A 22126-nucleotide genomic window follows, 5' to 3' on the forward strand; every position below is an offset into this window, starting at 1 on the left:
TCATTAACAGCTACTTCAATCCAGTTTTTCTGGATACCAGGCCATGTTGGTATTCGCGGAAAGAGCTTGCAGACATGGCAGCTAAACATGTCTGCTTCAGTACCATCACTCCTATGCCTATTCCGTACATGGACTATGGTGTTGTCTTCAAGGCTCGGCTCCGTGCCAGCTGGCAGTCCATTTGGAGTGAGCAACGTGATAACAAACTTTTTCAAATCAAACACTATATTGGACTTTGGCCATCTAGCTTCCGTAAAGTTCGAAAGGAGGAAGTTGTTCTCACTAGGCTATGCATTGGTCACAGTTTTTTAACTCATCATTTTCTTTTATCTGGAACTGATGCACCAATGTGTAGTTTGTGTAACACTCAAATCACTATCAGCCACGTTTTACTTTCTTGCCATCGATACAATTCTCAACGACGGCAATATTTTAAACATATTTTTTCCAAGGGTCAGTCTGTAACATTGGACAGAGTTATTGGTGATGGTGACTCTGTCCATCTTGATAATGTTTTTAATTTTTTAATGGCCATTAATCTTTTTAATCTCATATAAGTGTTGTATATTTATTCATTACACCTTTTTAATTGTGGTTCCTTTTTTACAGTTTTAATCTCTCTCCTTCAATTTGACATTGGACAATGGCCAGAACATTAAATAACTCGACACCAAGACTGGAAAGGCCAACTTCAGGTGACTAACGCTACTGTTTGAACTATCCGTTTGAACTACTCGTTAGTCATCCTGGCGAGTTGTTATTATACTTTTGCTGCATATCATTTCACACTTTTACTACTTCACTTTTTTATTACTGGCCATATTGACTCATAACCCGAACCAGGACTGGAAAGACCAACTTCAGGTGACTGACGGTGGTTTTTATACTTACCTGTTAGTCTTCCTGGCGGGTTATGATCATTACCATTCTGCTACAGGTAGTTCTTTACAACTTTGTTGACTGGATGTCAACATTGGTTTTTATGCCATTTTCTGTTTTAATTGCTGTTTTGCTTTTATCTTCAATTACTTTTACAAATTTTACTCCATTTACTTGACTTTTATCTTTTTACTGGACATTTGGCTACTCATTATTACGATTTTGCGGAGTGTCTTTTAAAACTTTTATTCTTTTACATTTTGATAATAGCTGCTATGACACAACCCAGAACCAGTACTGGAAAGGCCAACTTCAGGTGCGTTGACGGTGGTTCTTGAACTTACCTGTTAGTCTTCCTGGCGGGTTATGATCATTACCATTTTGCTAGAGTAAATATTTTACAACTTTGAAGACTGGATGTCACCATTGGTTTTTACACCATTTTCTGTTTTAATTGCTGTTTTGTTTTTACCTTCATTTACTTTTACCAATTTTACTCCATTTGCTTGACTTTATCTTTTTACTGGACATTTGGCTACTCATTGTTACAATTTTGCTATGTATCTTTTAAAACTTCTATTCTTTTACATTTTGATACTGGTTGCTATGACACATAACCCGGAACCAGACTGGAAAGACCAACTTCAAGTGACTGACGGTGGTTCTTGAACTTACCTGTTAGTCTTCCTGGTGGGTTATGATCATTACCTTTTTGCTAGAGTAAATACCTTACAACTTCTTATACTCTGCCTTCTATCTTAACATTGTAGACTAGGTGTCAACATAGGTTTTATACTTTTTTGTTTTACCTTCATTTCCATTTATGTCTATTACTACATTTATTTATTTATTTTTTATTTATTTTTTACATTTTTACCGAATGTCTGGTGCAGATAGCCTCGCTGCTTTGTGCCATAAAACACTAAATCAATCAATCAATCAATCACTTCTTCAGTTCAGAGCTTATACATAGTCTCATGAACCTTCTTTGCAGCTCTGCTGTTTGCAACTATCTTTATTACATGCTTTGAAACTTTGTTCCTTACCAAAGCATCCCACCTGGGGTTGTATTTTCCTTCCTCAGTGGGCTATACTTTTTCAGAACAAATGATCTGCCATTGTTCCTTTTGGCCTTTGTATCCAGGCACAGTTGGATGAATTGGGTTTGTCCTTGGATAACATTGCTCTATCCACTGGTCAGCCCATCCTACCATGGCTTTTTAGTCTCCAAATGTGACCTATCATTAAGTCATCTGTGAAAAGCAGACACTCCTGATTGGAAATACTGTTTGTTATTTGCTGAACATCTTTTGAACCATCCTTCCATTCCTATTTATACAGATGGTTTGAAAATTAGGTGACTGTGTGGGCTCTGCCATAATTCAATGGTTGCACATAGAATCCCCTCCACAGCTTCTGCATTCACTGCTAAACTGTATGCCATTTCTCTTGCCCTGGATCATGTAGAAGCTAAGCAGTACTCATATTTCCCTATTTATACTGACTCACTTAGTTCTCTACTGTACTTGGAATCGCTTCACTTTAGTTCACACCCTGTTCTCACTAATATTCAAACCGACTCACCCATTTCTCTTTAACATCTACTTCTATCCAGTTTTCTTGGATATTGAGCCACGTTGGTATTCATGGGAATGAGCTTGCCAACACTGCAACTAAATCTGTTTGTTCTGGTACTATCATTGCTGTGCCTGTTCCATACATGGACTATGGTCCTGTATTCAAGGCTTGGCTCTGTGCCAGTTGGCAGTCAACTTGGAGTGAGCAATGTGAAAATAAGCTTTTCCAAATAAAACCCTCTATTGGACTTTGGCCATCTTACTTTTGTAAGGATTAAAAAGAGGAAGTTGTCCTAACTAGACTATGCATTGGTCACAGTTTTTTAACTCATCATTTTCTTTTATCTGGGACTAATGGACCAGTGTGTTTTCTGTGTAACACTCAGGTAACAATAAGCCATATTTTACTGTTTTGCTGCTGTTATGACTCTCAATAGCGGCACCATTTTAAACATGTTCTGTCCCAGGTTTATCCGTAACATTGGACAGTGTTATTGGTGATTGTGACACTATCCACCTTGATAAAGGTTTTAGTTTTTAAAGGCCATTAATCTTTTTAATGCCATTTAATTTTTTTAATTTAAACATTAGACCTTTTTTAATGTGATTCCCTTTTAAGAATCAAAGTACATTTAGTTTGATTTGAAGTTAGAAAATGGCCATAACGTTAAATAAGTTGAAACCAGGACTGGAAAGGCCAACTTCAGGTGACTAACAGTGGTTTTTGATCTTACCTGTTAGTCTTCCTGGTGAGTTATGATAATTGTGATTATGCTACAGAAAGTCCTTTACAACTTGTATTACTCTAATTTTTCTCTTACTACTGTAGATTAGATGTAACAGTTTATGGTTTTTATACTAATTCTGCTTTTTAAACTTTATTTTGTTTTATCTTAATTTTCTTTTATGAATTTTACTAATTTTACTTTAATTTTAACTTTTTACTGGACATTTGACACAGATAGCCCAGTTGCTTTGTGCCATACAACACCAAACCAACCAATCAACCAACTTAAAATATCATGTGAAGTTGTTGGTTATTTTGTTGAATGTGTAAATACACAAAAGCTAACTTGTTCTGTAATTTTTGTGGTAAAAGTAATGTTGCTGATCTTGTTTTATCCATAATTTAACCTTATGACATTGTTATATTATTCACTTGTGTATATTTATAGTATTTTACCTTAAATGTTTGTTTGCTACAGAGAGAGCTGGTGATGATGATAATGTAAATTTCTTGTAGTAAACAGAAAAAGAGGGTAACATAAATACCAGAGTCAGTAAATTGGTGAAGTTTTCAATGTTTTACTGAATCATTAGAAAGCTGCTTTGTCTGTGATTTAGTTAGTTTATGATTAGTCAATAAGTTTTGTTGATTACTTGGTGAGGAAATTGTGCAAGCACATTTAGGAGTATGCTAGATGTATGTGACTTGTTTTGAATTTTTTTGCCAAATTAGGTCTTTCATTAAACATGGCATGTAATAAGCCATTATTGTTATGTGAACTGAACTTGGCATTATTCTAACTAAATAATTGAAACAAATCCACCTAAAAACAGAAAATGTTAGAGCTATACGTTTTCTTTTTAAGTGAGTTATATAATTTGAATCAATTGACTGTTTATGTTTCTCTGTAAATATTTATAAAAGCTAATTGCTGTAATGTTTTTACCGTAGGAGTTTCACAAGAGAGTGAATTATATACTATCTGAAAAATAATGTGGCTAATATATGATGTATGCTGATTCCTATAATAGGAAACCGACATGATGCTGAGGAGTATGACCATCTTAGTCCTAAAGAGTCTCAGGCTCGTCTTAGTGTTCTAGCCAATAAGATGGACAGAAATCATGATGGGCTTGTTGATAGAAAAGAACTTACACAGTGGATTCAGAGGTCATTCAAGTAAGTTACTGAATTACATACTAGGAATGTGGCTTATCATCAGTAAGTAAATATATTTTTGAAATGCAAATCAGCTGATGAAACAGAATATCATCTGTAAAGACAACGTAGAATGTGGATTGTTTGTTTTACTTAAAGAGACAGGTAATACATGAGTAAATAAATGATATAAAACTGATCAAATCCCTCAGTATTTGTGAAATCTGTAAGTTGTCTCTAAATTTATTAGTGATTAATTTGAATATTTGGTTAGAATGACACCATTTGTATGGAGATTTTATTTTGGATTTATGGGTGGAGTCTGTGTTCTTTGGTTTCCAGTTTGTCTTGATCTTCATCTGTTCCTTCTCCTTCTCCAGTTACTCATCCCACACATTCTCAACTTTTACCCTTTTCTCTCTCCAGAATTTAAATGATGAGTCATTGTATTTTTTGCTGCAGAAATTTATGTGCTGGGTTCTGGCAGGGTAAGTGCACACCTATCCAGTTTTGTTCACCAATGGCTGTAATTCACTTCCAATTTTTCATATGTTATTCCAAAAGGCTCTTCATCTACTTCCTTTCCCCCCTACTGTTGTCACTAGTTCCTGTGTTGGCTAGGTTGGCTGTAATTCCAAAAAAGAGCAGGAACTGGTGTTCAGTGATAAATGTATCTCAGCTAAACCATTTCTTAGACCTTTCCTATTTTACCATGGAATCTTTTCTCACTCGACAGTGGGCATTTACTCTGACTTCATGACAAGATAGATGTCTTGAATGCTTACTTCCACATCCCTATTTATCTACAGTTCAGATTTTCAGGTTTTTCACAGGTGTCAAATATATTAGATTTTGTGTTTTGTCCTTTGGGCTGGCCACAGCACTTTGTAGTTTATCAAATGATCAGGACTTGCACACCCATCATTACATAGAAGACTGTCTTCTGCTGGTTTCAGTATAACTTGTAGCACACACCACAAACACAGCTGTTTTTGAGAGGTGCAGCTCGCATTGGTTGGATCATCAAGTTGGAAAAGCTATTCCTTGTACCTACCAAATATCTTGTCCTTCTTTTAGTCTTTTTTTTTTAGCTCCTATCTGAGTTAAGTTTAACATTTTCCCCTTTGTCTTTGGAGTTTTTAGTTACCAAGGCCCTTATCTCACCTTCTGTTACTGCATGTGAGGTTTTTTCTCTTCTGGGAATGTAGGCTTCCATGGAAGCACTTATGCCCTTAGGTCATGCTCACATATGAAACCTTCAATGAACACTGCATGATCAGTGGAATGTTGCCAGGGGTCCCTTGGCCTCCATTATCTAGCTCCCACATTCCCTTCTGGGTGATTTCATATGGTTGCTACACAGAGACAACACCATGTTAGGTGTTCCTCTTCTGTCATTTTGTCCCAAATTACGCTTATTCACAAATGCTTCACTTTAGGATTTTGGGGCAAATTCAAGCATCAGGATATTTCAAGTCATTAGTCTCCAACCAAGATGACTTTCCACATCAACATCTTGGAACTACTGGCCATTTGTCAAGCTTTGTATCATTTCCTTCTCTCAGTTTTGGGCAAACTGGTCATGATCCATTCCAGTAGTTCAATAGTTGTCCTATACATCAGTTGAAATGGTGGCATCTATTTCTCTTTGCGAAAGTTCAGTGTGTTGGAATTGCTATTTTGAGCCCACACTTTTCACACATCTCATTGTGTGTTATGTTCCAGGTGTTTTCCATCTGTTTATAGATTGTCTGTCTCTCCCATACCAGATTTTCCTCGCAGAATGGTCCATCGACCCTTAAGTTTTTTATTGGCTGTGTACATAATGAAATACTCCTCATTTGGGTGCATTTGCCACACCTCATAACTCCAAATTTCTTTTGTTCTGGTCTCCAGGCCTTGGCTGTAGATGCTTTCAGTCAGAATTGGATCAACTAGTACCTACTTGACTATCCTACAGTCTCCTATTCAGGGTGATATCTAACATCCAGTCTGCTCTGTACTGGGTCCTTCTTACTGCACCTTTCTGGTTGGAACATCTCTGGTTCTCACTTTTCATGCTCTTTTAACTAATAATCCCATTACTTCTTCCTCTTTTATCATCCCTCTGTTAAATTCAGTCACTGATTCTACATTCTGTCTTCATGCACAACTTTTATCTGATTTCTCACAAGGTGATTTACACTATCCACTTATATAACATCCATTACATCTCTTTCCATTATCCCTTTCTCACTCATGGTTTATTAGGAAAAGTGGTAGTCTTTTGCTGATTGACTATGTACCATTGATTCTGTCCTTCCCAACTAACTGTGCCTCATGTTGCAGAATTCCTTTCCTGTCTGTTTGATCAAAATTAATCACTATATTCTGTTGCAGGATATTGAGCAGCCTTGTCTAGCACTTCTGTTTTCCCATGTACTGTAATGTGTTTTCTTCTCCCACCATTTTCTTTTTATTACATTCATTCGAGATTAATCATCTTCCTCATCTTATTGTATTGCCATATTGGGGTAGTAATGTTGTTCTCCACACCCTTACTCTTCCTCCCTTTGAACCTTTGGCTATGTGTTCCCTGTATCATCTTTCCCTTAAAACCTAATTTCAACTTTGTTTTGCTTGTGAGCTATAGAGGTCAGACATATTTGCCGTTAAAGTTCTGTGTACACTTTACCACTACACTTATGTTCTCCTCTATCCAAATTGTACTTTTCTTCCCCAAACATTGGTAGCTCATGAGGGTAATTCTTCCTTTACAATGATTTTTCTGCCTTCCATTTCCCAGCTATTCTCTTGTTCTGATTTGGATAGACTTCTTTATTGAGTTTGTGCTCTTTGTTGTTATAATGCCCCCATAGCTTCCCTCCATGAGTCTTGCTCCTAGCTATTCACTACCTGGAACCCATCCTCTCTGAGACCTTTCACTTTATACCCTCATGGATTGGATCCATATTACCAAACCATTTAATACATCCCTATGTCTTGATTCCTAATGTCTATTTTAGGTGACATCTTGCCAGATTTGACAATTTACCTCTTTCCTGGCAGCTGATTTTTGTCATTCTTTAGAAGAGATCATCCAGTCAGGCATGAGGATTTGCACAAAACACTTTCATCTTACATTATATGGCCATTTCTTCTTCATCTAGACATTATATTTTAGTGTGATATTTTTATTTCTACTTTATTGTTTGAATTTTTGTGCACTGCTGGCTTCAGACAGTGAAAGGCAATAGGAGCTGAGATGTTGTGGGTATAAGCACTCAACTCCACATTTAGTTTTGGTTTTCCATGACTGCTAATGATTTTTTCATCTGTGTTTGGATTTTGAGTGCTATCACCACAGACAATTTCCGTTATGACTTTCAAACTATGATTGAAAAATGACAACGAAATTTTATAATAAAAATAATTTTAAAGTATATATATATATATATATATAGATGGATACACCTCACTCCAGATAGTTGAGATAGGGTGTTCCACAAGATTGATGGTAGGCTCTCTGCATGGTGTATTGCTTCATAATTATGCCCATACCAGACTATACTGTCTCATGGACTATAATGATCAATGCAAAAGGGGATAGCTGTGCATCTTTGCTGTTCCTTTGATTCAATAAATCAGGGGTTGTCTGCTTGTCAAAATAGTCTTTCCATGGTCACACACTGCACAGTTTTCAGTGTTGGTATTCCTCTGGATTTCTCAGTGCATTTTTTTCCTCTTTTCTTGTGGAGTACAGGAGTCCTTACTGTTTACCAGTCCCAAGCTGCTGGAGTGATGGGCAAAGAAGGTTTCCTCCTGAACATGCTCATTCCCATTCAGTGGAGTAAGGCAGTGGTGTGCTGCTGAAGTAATCTTCCTACAAAATCTGTAACCAGAATTGATTCACCATATTGTGGTCCCCTCTCTTCTGGTTGGGATCCTTTATCTTACCATCACTTAAATGTCAGTTCATGGATGAAAGGGCTTGGATTAGAGTTGGACCAAGCAACATAAATCCTCATAAATGTGACCTACTATGGATTCAATATTCTAATTGGTTGAGGTACCCCCAACATATCCCTTCCATCAAGCTGAGGCTTGAGTGTTTGATATTGCAAGGAGCTGGACTGAGTGGCAGGTACTCTAGTTGGCTGGGGTACCCCCAGCATGCCACTTGTGAGATGCATCTCGTATGTTCTCATAGAGCATGGAGTTGGACCAGGAACTAGAAGTCTGGTTGGTTTTGAATTTGAGTGAATACCACACAAGTATTTCCATTCCTACCATTGTTTGGATATTTGGTTCCTGAGTGGCTGGTGTTGGTTGAGGATTTGAGCACGTGTTTTGTTTACTTGGACAAAATGAAACATATTCTTTTCTATCTCATAGGCTTGAAGAGAAGACAGTAGGGATCCTCATCCTACCACAGAACAGGTGATAAATATTGATGGCTCCTTGGTTTGAACTGAAATTGATCCCCTGAATACGGTCTGACACACCCTAGCCATTCCACACCGTAGGGCATATCTGTTTCATTTTCTACATCATTACTATATTTGTATGCCATCTCCCATTTTTCAATTCCCATATGTTTATATTAGGTGATAGATCAAACAAGTATACAGTAAAGGATGTGCTGTAACTAATTTCTGTCCTTTTATGTAATGCTTATTACCTCACTGGGCAAAGATTATATCTGGTACAGATGTGATGTGGCCTCCTATAAATGTATACTTCTCTTGACAGAGGTCCCACTCCATGGATATTTTTTGAATGCTTTCTGAAGGGTGTTTTCTAGATAATATTTGCACTGGTTCCTCAACCTTTTTAATGTTGGATTCCAACTATGATATGAGTGGAAGAAAAATTCCATATTGGAAGTTAATATTTTCCTACACTGGAAATATGTTTGACACATAATTACCTATACCACAAGTTCTATGTTTTCTCTCCACTTCTGATGCTTCATTAGTGCCTAATCTTGAAGTGAAGGTTAGGCTAAATAGTATGGGAAAGCATCAGGAGAACGTGTCTTGCTCCAGTTGGTGGGGATGCTTATATATGTGAAGATGCAATAGAACCATGTTGAACATTGGGTAGGTGGGGTTCCAATGCTAAAAAATAATTTGTGCAGCACTGAACAAGAGAAACTATTAAGTAAGTACCTATTGGAAGTATATTTTAAGTGTTGGAAAAAAATAGCTTTAAGTCATGAGGTTTGCTCAGAACTTTGAGAAACTACATAAGAAATGGTAAGAAAGACATATATTGTATTTACTGTATGTTACTTCAAAGATTCAGAAAGCTTTTATTTATTGTAAAGGAACAGTAAGTTAGTTTCTCTTATTTACTCTGAATAACTAGTTTTCTTTTTTATACATTTAATGTAATTCTGTGGTCTAGTGCCATAGATTTCAATGTATCACAAAATAGTTGCTCTTTTACCTCACATAATCGTGATTAAGTGTTGACCCAGCAATGTTTGTTGTAGTGAATGGGAACATTTCAAATAGTTTTTAGTATTGAGCATTTTTTTGTGAGTTTTTTGTATAATGAGAATAAACAATATTTGTTTGACTTTATATTGTAAATATGTTGCATTGTATTGCTTTTAAGTTGCAAAGTGCTATGCAGGTTATCATTTCATGAAAGTCATTAAAAATCTTTAAAAATTCTTACTCACATAGAAAAAGAACTGTATAATAATAATTAGAAAAATATAATTTACTTTAAACGTAGTCTGTAATTCAGATAGATGGCCATCCAAAATCACTCTTATATAGAATGCTAACAGAAGAAGAAGGACAAGAACGAATGGAGGAAGAGGATAAAAATGGAGATGGAAAAGTTACATGGAAAGAGCATATAGCTGAAGCTTTTGGAATTGACTTAGAAACTGAAGATGAATATTCTGATCGTCTTGGAACTATTGAAGAAAACCAGGTTCTTTTATATGAGACATTTCTTGTATACAACAACATATATCAATATTTTAAGCATAATTAAAAGTTTATTTAAAACATAAAGTAATAACATTGACTGTAAAATTTGTTTTTCACAAATATTTTATCTGTGGTTCATCATTGACCTAATTTCAAAGACCTTTTCCAGTCAGTTACTGTACAGTCTTTCATAAGGTTAACTCATGTCTTAGGTTTTTTTAGCTGCAACATAGTGACTTGTATAATGACTCCAAGTTTGGTTTTTCAGGTATAAACTGTTAGCTCATTTTTCTGTCATCTCTTGACCAATTTGAGATCTGATTACAGTTTTGGACTCAGTTCACACCCTTTTGATTGATGTATTTGATCATGCTCAAGGTCTCGTAGATTAATTGACTCTAATCCTGCCTATAATAATTTCAATTTGAGGGTAGGCTGGTAGAGATCCTGATGAGAAATAAAATTGTATCAGGTGTATGTATGTCCCAGGTTTAGTATTTCTAGTGCACAAAAATATAGCTAATAGAATTGAAAATGAAAGAAGTATTGCAGATTAATATACTATAATCCTTCCTAAAAGAATCAAGTACCATGGCTATTTGAGAATTCCCTTTTGTTTAAGCTCTGTGATAAGAAGTGTCCATATGTATACACATGTTCTGTGGGATATGTATGAAAATTTCTCTTATTAAGTTAAACAATCTATTTTTGAAAGGCTTTATTTTATCTTTTTATATATGCACTTTTTAGTAGGTAGTATGGATTGCTTTGTATTCACCTTGATTTTTTTCTTATGTGCTTGGAATTGCCCATGATTGGCTGGCAGTGTTGTTCTTTTAATGGATAAAACTTTTATTTAGTAATCTATTTTGTTTTTCAGTTTGCGGTTTACACTTTTATGGACTAATTTTGATTGTATAAAGCAGGATTAAATATTGCTTCTCTGTTTTTTCTTCTACTTCTCCTACTTCTCAGACACTGCTAAGTGTTAATGTTATAGTATGGAGAACCAGTTCTACGTTATTAGAGACTGATGCAAACCATGTTTTTCCATAGCTGTTTCATAAACTTGAGTACTGAGGAATAAAAGTTTCTCACACATAACACAAGTAGGTATGTGCAGAACACATCAGATTTTTAAAAGTTCTGCTAGTATCTCAAAAGTTTTAGAAATAAATTAAAATATTCAAAAGGCTTTGGGTAGTGAAAATTATTTTATTTCCACAGTATTTCACTTTATGGTTTTACCAAGAGGTAGACACACTACTGAACACAAGTATAGTCTTAATATAATGTAATATTACAGGACAGCAAGAGACCTTTTGGTCCACCTAAGTAGTGCTATCTGGTAAATAAAACTAAACTTTTAATTAAAGAAAAATAAAGTTGAATTCAGCCCTCATTAGTTAAATAGTTAAGTTTTCACTTAAACTTCATTAAATGTATTGTATCGACCAAATTAAAAACATAAAGCTGCATTAGCTGAAGGTTACTTCTCTGTTAAAATTTATATTTGCCTTAATCTTGCCATTCTTATCATTAAATATCAAAAAAGATGATCCAACAACACACTTCCATTAACAATCTTAAATACCTTAATCAGATCACTTGAAGATGAACAAACAATTGATATAATTCAAAATAAAAACATGTTCTTATGTATTGTCTGACATATGATTGCTTTATCAACAATGAAAGTAACAATAATAAATGGATGACAAAATTATAAGCTGTGATAAAAATATTCATTCAGAAATGAAAATTTAAGATGAGTCATGAACATTGAAATCTAGTAAATGTAGTTTTAACAATATACCTAAATATCTAGACAATAAATAAAGCATAATAGCCATACATGAATCCACCATTTAAAGTTACTACTCTCTGTCCTTGTTTGTGAATTTTGTTAATAGCTTTCAAGCAAAATGTTAGTAGTTGGTGTTAAAAGTTTGTTGTGCATGTACTGGAAGAACCCTGTGTTGTTTGTGATATTTTGAAATATACAAATCCATTGTTAGAAAATTTTACCATAAATATGTATTATTGTTTTCTTTTTTTTCCCACTAGAAACATAAATCAACTCATTAAACTTAACTACTGCAGAGTGTTTAGCTGAATAAAAGTACATGTACTTTAAATGTGGACAGCCAGCTTTAAACAAGTTACAATTTTCTTGGTGTTTGATTACAAATGCAGTTATTAATACAAAATCTTACTGTGTAAGCTGTTCAGCCATAACTGTTGTGGTTGGTTAAAAGGATTTCAGCTAAACACATACAAAAGGTGATGCTATGGATTAAGAAACTATACATACAATTTAATAGAATTTAACTTTTAGCAAAATAAAAGTTGCAAAATGAACCTTCTGCTTAATGTTCATGTTCCTTAATAAAATGAAATTTAGATATTTATGGTTGCTAATAAATCACTAAATATAAGAATAAAATATTTGTAAGCAAACAAATGTAGAAATGTGCTTTAAAACCTCCAAACAAAGGAAGAAGTGCACTTTAGAAACCACCAAACAGAGAATTTTTTTTTCTACTAAATGATGAGATTGGAAGTGTTGGTAAAACAGAAACAACTAAAAGGATGGGTATGTAATTAGAATACAGTTATCCATTGTCTTTTTTTAGGAGTAGTTGGAGTGGCTTGAACTGCATGTTGGATAATGCAGTTATCCATTGTCATATTCACAGCAGCTTGTTTCTGTTGTATTTTATCATGAGCAAAGCATTATGTTTTATAACAATATAAATTCATAAAGTTTGGAAGTGACAAAAGAAGCTTATTAACTCATCAAGGATGTCCTTTCCAGCTTCCAATTATAACCATCCGTTATTGTATTTATCCAATTTTTTTCTTGAACTCAGTTAAGTGTTTTTCATTCCACCATCCTTAAAAGCTTCTTATTCCAAAAGCTAAACACTCTGTTTAAAAAATATTATTGTTTAAACTGCACATGACTCCTGTGTTGCCAAAATTTGAATGTATGACCTTTTATCCTATTGTTTTCACTGCTAAACACAAAACGTTTAATGGATCTATATTATTAATACCCTTAATAATCTTAAACACTTCAATCAACTCTCCTCTAACCCTTCTCTCCAGAGAACACAAATATATAGAGATTTTTAGACTCCCCTTGTAGGATAATCCCAACATCCCAGGTGTCATTCTAGTGGTTGTTCTCTGAACTTTTGCCAACAATTCAATGTTCTTTTTCAGGAAAGGAGCTTTAAACCATACACAGTACTTTAACTGAGGTCTTATAAGTGATCTGTGCAATGGAACATTAATATCCCTTGTCTTGTATTCAGTATTTCTATAGATGCTACCCAAAATTGTATTAACCCTATTACTAGCTAAAATACACTTTTTAGATGATTTAAATGATTTTTCAATCACAACACCAAGATTTTTTTCTTCAGTCGTAGTGTTTAACATATTTCCGTTTAGACTGTAACAATACTTTAAAGTATGAAAAGATACATGTATCGTCTTATGTTTTGGATAGTTAAACATTGTTTGCCATGTATTGGCCCAGTGCATCAGATGATCTAAATTTTACTTTAAATCTGTACCACATGATGCATTTAGCCACCAAAAAAATCTTAATGTCATCTGCAAACTAAAACTTTTGTTAGTCATTCCAGAATCAATGTCATTAATATAAATTACACACAGCATAAGACCCAGTGTATACATTGAATAGCTTACACTGTGCACTGTTGCTAATAGTTTTGTTTTTTGATGTTTATTCCTACTATGGTTATGTGAATTTATATGTTGATACTAATGCTTAGTGGGTTAAGCATTATTAGTCATAAATAATGATTGTTTTGTTTTGCTCTCTACGTGTTGCTTTTTATTGTACAAACAGGAATGCATTGTTTTGAAATGCAAGTATTAGAGAACAAGTACATATTATGCATTGTGATGATGTAATATCATATTATTTTTTTGTGTAGTAGTCCATAGATTTTACTTAAAATTTGAATAAGACAAAAGATAAATGCTAAAAATAACTTTTAAAACAAACAAAATAGCTATAATGGAACTTACCTGTTTCAGATGATAAAAGAAGATCGAATGCTGTTTAAAGCAGCAGACTTGAATGGAGATGGTGTTCTTGATAAAACAGAGTTTACTGCTTTTGCTGTGCCAGAGGAGTTTAAACACATGCATCAAGTATTTGGTTTAATAAATCCCAAGATGTAGTTTCATTCTCAGGCAGCCATTTTTGTAGTTAACCTTTTACCATGTATGATGTTTAATGAAAATGTAGTTTCATATCAAATATGGTACATTTTTCTGCTCACTGCTCACAAGACTAGCTATTCTTGTTTAGTGCTGCCCTCTATATGCAAACTTTTTTATGCATGTCACAAGCCTTCCATTCTCTCTTCACTTCTCCACTAATGAGTGTGACATTCTCAAGTGACATCTGGCATCCTCTGTATGTCTCTACCAAACTGTCACTTCTTGTTTGGTAATGGTTGTGCTCAGAAACATATTTCCTTTTTCTCTTGACCTTACATTGTACTCATTCCTGTTTCTTTATCCATTGGCAATCTTCCTCTCTTCGTGTTCTTTTTCCCTTTTATCCTCATCAATTGGAATTGACTTTTGATTCAATTGGCACATTACTTGTCCTATTCCCACTGAAAATTGTTCATGGTGTCTTCTCTTTAGATTCCACATTTCACCTTTTTCCTTGCAACTCATCGTCATTGGTTTTTGAAGGAAATCCTACAGTTGGGCATGTGGGCTACATCTAATATGTTTGTCTCTCATTACTTACATCATATTACAGTTTTTACTTTGTGAGGTTTTCATCTGCCACATGTGGCTGTTCTTTGAGCCTCAGTGCAATTTTGATTGCATAAGTTTATATTTATGCTCTCTTATCATTTTAAGAGCCCTTGCTTTATTTATTCCATATATGGATTCTACTCTGTGGTGAATAATGCCTGAGGAGATATTCTTCAATTTCAAATCTGCACTGTAAAGCCACGTTTACTCCAACTTTATACTCTGTGGCATCATAATACTTACTGTTGAGATGGGGCATTCCACAAGATCACTTCCAGATGAATAACCTTGTGTTACAGACTGTACCACCCATGGAATGCATGGATAAAGCAGAAGGTGGAAAGTTGCTCATCCCTGCCTGATATGGTCTGCTTCTCAAAATAGGGTTTTGTAGTCACCAATTGTATTGTCTCAGGTGATGATGCTCCTCCAGACTCTCCAACATGTTCTCATCTCCCTTCTTCAAATGGAATATAGGAGTCCTTACAAATTTCTATTTCCAAGTCACTGGGTTGGTAGACTGTATAGACACCCTTATGAATAGGTTCCACACAAAGATAGCTATAAAGATTCAGTACAAAGAAGGGCAATTGTGTTCTGCAGGTATAGGTGATGTGATATACTCCATTATACAGTCACAAAGGAGTTATTCTTAGGATGTTATTGCTTTTTGGATTGTTCTAGTTAGTTTCGTTGGTGGGGGAGTGTTGTTATACACATTCTCTCAATACTATTATCATGTCCCCAGAGTAATAGATCAAAGATATTTCTTGTGTTGCTCAGGAGTCTAAATGGTTTTGGATTTCCTCTGTTCTCTTGAACTTGAGGTGAATATGATATGATTCCTATCCAACCCCATGTGTGGATGTTGGTTCCTAGCAGTATGGGTTTTGAATATAGTTGAGTTACTGAGTAGAGTCTGCCACTTTCTAGTTACTGTAAAAGTTGGAGCACATCCATCAATTAATCCACTTGTGTACTTTACAGGATTGAATTGTATATCACGATCCTTCCATTGTCCTCTCCCACTTGGATGTGTTTCTATATTGTTCCACCCTTATTTACTACACATTTCATGGATGGGGTAAGACTTCAGAAGTGGTGTGATTCCCCTCGTCAGATCTTCAAATCTCATTCTCTTTTCCAGGGTTATCCTTTGGAAGCTTTTGGGGGCTGCTTCATTTCCTTGCACCATCCCACCTCTTATTCAGTATAGGATTCTAGCTGATCTTCTGAAAAGATAGAAGTACTTTATTGGAAATTATAATTTTTCTCTACAGAAAATACATTTCTCTACTACCCTTTCTCTCACACTTACCATCCTTTCTCCCTGCTTTCCTTTGGTGTTTGTCTTCTGCCAAATGACAAAGTGATAGTTTGATAGAGCATATAGAGGGAATCACATGTGTAACGTGAGTATATCATGCTCTTTTGGTGGAGAAGTGACACATGATAGTTTACATGAGAGACATATTGGAATAATTTGCTTCCACTAGGGCAAAAGCATAAGGTTTGTAGCATATGTAAAGAAGAAAATGTGTACATAAAGGGCAGAATTGAAAGTGAGTGGAAGGAAGTGCCTATCAGAAACAAATTTTGTGTATAGGGTAATTATAACTTCTAAACACTTGAAGTAAATAACCTTACAACACCAAAATGTTTTTATTTAATTAGACACTCAGCATTTTGCTTTATGACTTATTCAGGAGCAGTCACTAAAACACAAACTAAAACATATTTTGGTGTTATAAGGTCATTTATTGCTAGTATGCCAACATTTGCTACAGAAATTAAATAGTTTTATGTATTGTTTCAACATAATCTTAGAGATAATACAAGTGAAAAAGCTATATCAATTTTATTTCAAAATTTCTTTTAATGGATATTTTAAAGCAGGTTGTTTACAATTTGAAATCCTTATAAAAATAAAACTTTTAAAGCTCCATCTAAGTAACAATACTATATCTTAAATAATGTTTTATCATTTATTGAGTAGTTTATACAAAATTGTACACTGTCAGGGTATCTACTAATAGGGTTAATTTTGAAAATTCAGGCTTACTTTTGTGACAGTTTTATTTGGAAAAGTGGGTTTGTGATTTCAAATTGCTATGATTTTGTATTTGAATAATTACAAAGAGTGTTCATATGTTTAACTTGTATGCTGCATGAGATGTTGGGTATGACACGATGAAGAAGCTGTTTCAAAACGTGCAGATTCTATACTGTTTTTGAAATCTAGAATTCAGTGTGTTTACAACACAATACACTATTTTTTCAATGATCACAGATGCACTTGTCAAAGCTGAAATAATTGAATCAAGAGAAAGAATATGTATGTTGCATATGCATTTAATGCAATTTCTGATAGTTTTTTTTGCTTTTTCAGACTCTCTACAAACAAACAATGGAGAAACGAGACACAAGTAAAGATGGTATTTATCACTTGAAGAATTTCTTAATGATGGCTCAAATAATCCTCCATCTGTTGGATCTGAAAATTATTTTGTGGAAAAAGATCGGTTTGAAAATGAATTTGATGTTAATCGTGATGGAAAACTTGACCAAGTAGAAGTCTTGAAATGGCTTGTACCAGACAACAAGTAAGTTGGATATCAGTTTAATATGCCTACTTCAAGAACTAGGAATGAAATGTTGAAAAAATCTTTGTACAATTTTTTTTTCCAAACTTCTTTCTTCCTTTTTCGAAACTGTTTCATTTTTAGTATATTTATTAATCTATTTTCATAGCATTTTTGTTAACATTTCCACTCTGAAAAACCTATATCTGAAATTGTGTTTTTATGGGTATAAATATTCTTTTATTTATATGTAGACAGGGATAAAGATTTTTTCAAATAATTGTCCAAGAGGTATTGGAATAATTAAGATTTTAAAACTTGGGAAGAATTTTGGGTAATGGTAATGGAGAAAAAAAAGGAAAAGGGCAAACATTGAGGAGAAAAATAAAGATAATTAGGAAAAATTAAATGTACATTTACTGTTTGGTTTTGCTGCTTAAGCCATGCTGCTGTTATACCATTCTCAACCTGTGAAACAAGGTGAATTATTAGGGAAGAATTTTAGGAGCCTTTTTGTTGTAGGTACAGGGAAAAAAAATTGTAATTTTTTTTGATATAGTGTTTATCCCTATATGCAGATGTTAATACATTCCATGAACTTGTCTTGCAAGTGAAGAGAAGTTAGGTTAATATTAACTATGTAACAACTAGACATTTTCTATTCTCAGGAAGTATAGAAACATTTGGTGAAATATAAACAATTATATACGTGGTTTATTTATTGTGTATTTTATTGGAAAAAAAGATTCTACGATCAATATATTGTTGGATTCATTATGATAAACACTTATATAAAAGTATATCAATTTGATTCTTTGAAAGAGAAGTAGTAGGTGCACTAAGTACACCTCCAATGATGAGAAAGGTGTTGAGCAGATATATGGAAACTAGACTAAGCAAATTAATTAAATGTATAACAATCACTAAACAAATATCTTGTAGACAGCCTGTTTACTATTAAAAAAAAACAATGCATTCCTTATCAACTTCTTAATTTTTAAAGTACTTTTAACCAAATAGATGTGAACATAACCCAAAATTACATGGTAAGCTTTTCAATAATCATTGATGTTTTTGCTGGATAAAAGCTCTTGTCACATTTTTACCTTTGGAAAGTGTTTACATTTAGCTGTTTAGGTCTTCATTCACAATTATTATATGATGTGTTTTTATTGCTCTTCTTTTGTTGTTTATGAAGTTTATTTTGTTTTAATATTGTTTCTGTGTCTGTGAAACTTGTTTATTGTATGAGATTGTAGAGAGTATGAAGAGATTTGTAAACTATACAGCAACCATTAATATGTACTTGTTGAAGGTTAATTCATGTTTTACTTAGGTCTTTACCACACACACACACAGAGTCAGTGAGTGAGTTTTAAATAAGTTATTTTGGATATATTGGTAAGCCATTATCAGTAGTGCTGATGATCCACTGGCCAAACTAATTTTCAAAGATGCTATGTTTCTGTGTGGATGTGCAGTTCAATAGCACAAGTATTGGTAACTAAACATGTCAGGTGCTAAGACTAAACACCACGTGTATTAATCAGTTTAAGTTCTTGTATTGTTTCTTTGCGATTTGCATAATTTAAAGTGCCACAAAGTGCCTGTTACAACAAGTGATGTAATACAGAAAGATATTTCAATAAGTAAAAAACAAAATAAATATATTCAACATAAAAAATAAAACTTTCAATCTACCTTAGCCTCAAACATTTCAGACTTTTGCTGATAAAAGCTGGTCATTAGAAATAGTACCTGGCAAAAATCAAAATTCTTGGTTTTTCTAATTATATCAGACATTGGTCAAGATTTCTGGCCATTGTTCATAATGGCAGGCCATAACATAAATTGTACTGGCCATACTTTAGGTTTTTGCTGTAATATATACATTTATATTTGTATAAGGATTTAGCAAAGGGTTTATGAGGTTAAAGTCTGACTCCAACTAGTTGATAATATTTGAAAATTTTCAAATAATGGCAACATTTACACCCTTTTTTAATTTATATCATGGCATACTACTTTTATTTATTGGAAAGTTATGTTTTTAAAGCAGTATAAATATTAGCAAATTTGAACTTCAATTTTCTTGCATCTTTTTTCATTTTTGCAGATTTCATAACAACTTTTATTAGCTAGTTTTAAAGCAACAAAACTATAGTAGAAAACACTTATTAAACTCATAGAGAACCTAATCAGTATATGTAATTTGTTATATTACATAAAAGTTTGTTTCTCAGTGAAGTGGCAGAGAATGAGGCAGATCACCTGATTGAAGAGTCTGATGACAACAAAGATGGGAAATTGTCAGTTCAGGAAATTTTAGACCACCACGAAAATTTTGTTGGAAGTGAGGTTACAGATTTTGGAGAACACTTGTATAACACTCACAAGTTCGATGATGAACTCTAACACATACATTCATAATCTGAACTGTAAGCATAACAATTGTTTCATATGGATCTACTCTTTTTGATCACTAAAATTTTGTATTGGTTTGTCCATTCAAGAATAAGGTGCTCTTGTTTTTAATGTTGAAACATGTACTGTAAGAAGTATTTAGTGGTACAAATTAAACCACTTGTATCAACATAGTAAATTATTGTTTGCCAATGTATTACAAAAATTGAATATTAATTTTTTACTTGCAATTATATTTATACTTTCACACCTTGTAAATTAACTTTGTAATATCTATCTAGTTTAGTATATATTTTTTTCTTGTGTTCATGTCAAATGAAATTTTTTATTTTTTGAAATATGAATATATTGTAACGTTGGATATAAGCTATAGACATATACAGTTGAAAGTGTTGGTTGCATTTAAATTCTTAGTAAATACCATACATTAGATAAACTTCAATATGTATGCATGTCTTATCAAAAATTAAATCCTTTAATGGACCCAGCCCCAGTGGCATGACAATATGTCTGCAGAGTTACATCACTAGAAACTGGGTTTTGATACCCATGGTGAGCAAAGCACAGGTGACTCTTTGTGTAGCTTTTTGCTTAATTTCAAACAATAGAATTAATGGGCTTAGCATGTTCCATACTTTTACAAGCAACAGTCACTGTATGATGCATCTTTAAATCAATGCCTAACTTCGTGTTTGGCCTGTTTAACCAATGTAAGCCAGTACTTTTTTTCAATTTATAATACTACTTACAACTTTTACATTCTCTTAAAAAAACTTGTTTTCTTCACCTCACAATATTTTTATGATCTGATAAGTTAAACTTTGATATAACTCTTGTATTTTTAACTTTCAAACTTACTCATTGCATTCAGTAATTTCTTAGAACAAGTCTTTTTTTTTTAACCTTCAGAACAATATTTACTTCAGGGAGTACATTAGGTATAAAAATATTAAGTTCTATGAACAGTATTACAATTTCATTATTGTACATAAGTCTAGAAAATTTACGTTTTTTATTAATAACTTCGTTTTATACAAACAGAATTTAGACACTGGTATTTATTGTTGTGTTCTTTTCTCAGTGAATTAATAAACATTAATTAATGTATCATATCCTAAAATCGTTGCATTTCATTAATATTCATGTGCATGTGGAGAATAATTTATTTTCTTTATTTGGAGCTTTATGTTGGAATGTGCCAGTTGGATATAGAGTATTATGTTTATTGTCATCACTAATAACTTTAATGAACTGCAACTGTCTGTTGAATGAAAATGAAACCTGAAGGAATGCCTCAGTATAGAAGTGTTTCTTAACCTTTTCTGGGTCATGGACCCTTTTAAGAATCTAATTCGAAAGCTGTGGATCCTCCTCCCCAGAAAAATGCACATAAACACATACCAACAAAATAATAGAGGAAAAAAAATAAATTTTTTGCCCTCAGTTCACAGACCACCTGAAGCCTTTCTGTAGAACCCCCAAGGAGTCAATGGACCACCGATGAAGAATCTCCAATGTGGAAGCTGAGACATTTTCTCTTTTTCTTTAAGCAGTCTGTAAAGTTCACAAATATACTTATTGTGTCTACTATGCATAGTTTCACAGAACAACACTAGTAACTGTCCAAAGTTTTATGCCAAATGTAATAAAAATGAATTTGAAAAATGAACAATTTGTGGTTATATATATATATACATACACACCAGAAGAGTTAGCACAGGCTCTCCTCCTTTCAGTTGTGAGGAGTTCTATTACAGCACGTTTGACATTGCGCAGCCAGACAAGGCTGTGTGTTCCCCAGTTATTAACTACCGATCATACAAAGAAAACCGTCTGCCAGGAACAACTTGTACTTTATACCTTGTTATTAGTAATTTTCATTTTTTATAGTTCAACCCATATATCAGAGAGATTGACATAAAAGTAATTTTATATTAGTTGTAAAGTGATCCCAAAGTTGAATCAAACTTGGATAACGGGCAATGGAACTTTATTCAAAATTTGTGTTAGGTTTAACATCCCATAATATTAAAATTA

The 22126-nt window shown here is 33.6% G+C and overlaps 1 pseudogene across 1 annotated transcript in view; it reads left to right on the forward strand.

Annotated features, from left to right (window-relative positions):
* The window catches only part of LOC143255749 (reticulocalbin-2-like), a 35550-nt pseudogene extending 13792 nt beyond the window's left edge, over nucleotides 1-21758 (forward strand). Inside the window, exons 3-7 of the transcript XR_013030813.1 lie at nucleotides 4215-4362; nucleotides 10110-10269; nucleotides 14343-14459; nucleotides 17473-17686; nucleotides 19909-21758. The product of XR_013030813.1 is annotated as a reticulocalbin-2-like (transcript). The remainder of the gene's footprint in view (nucleotides 1-4214; nucleotides 4363-10109; nucleotides 10270-14342; nucleotides 14460-17472; nucleotides 17687-19908) is intronic.
* The last annotated feature ends 368 nt before the right edge of the window (nucleotides 21759-22126 follow it).

This window comes from Tachypleus tridentatus, chromosome 7 (genome assembly GCF_004210375.1).
Source record: "Tachypleus tridentatus isolate NWPU-2018 chromosome 7, ASM421037v1, whole genome shotgun sequence".
Taxonomy (NCBI): domain Eukaryota; kingdom Metazoa; phylum Arthropoda; class Merostomata; order Xiphosura; family Limulidae; genus Tachypleus; species Tachypleus tridentatus.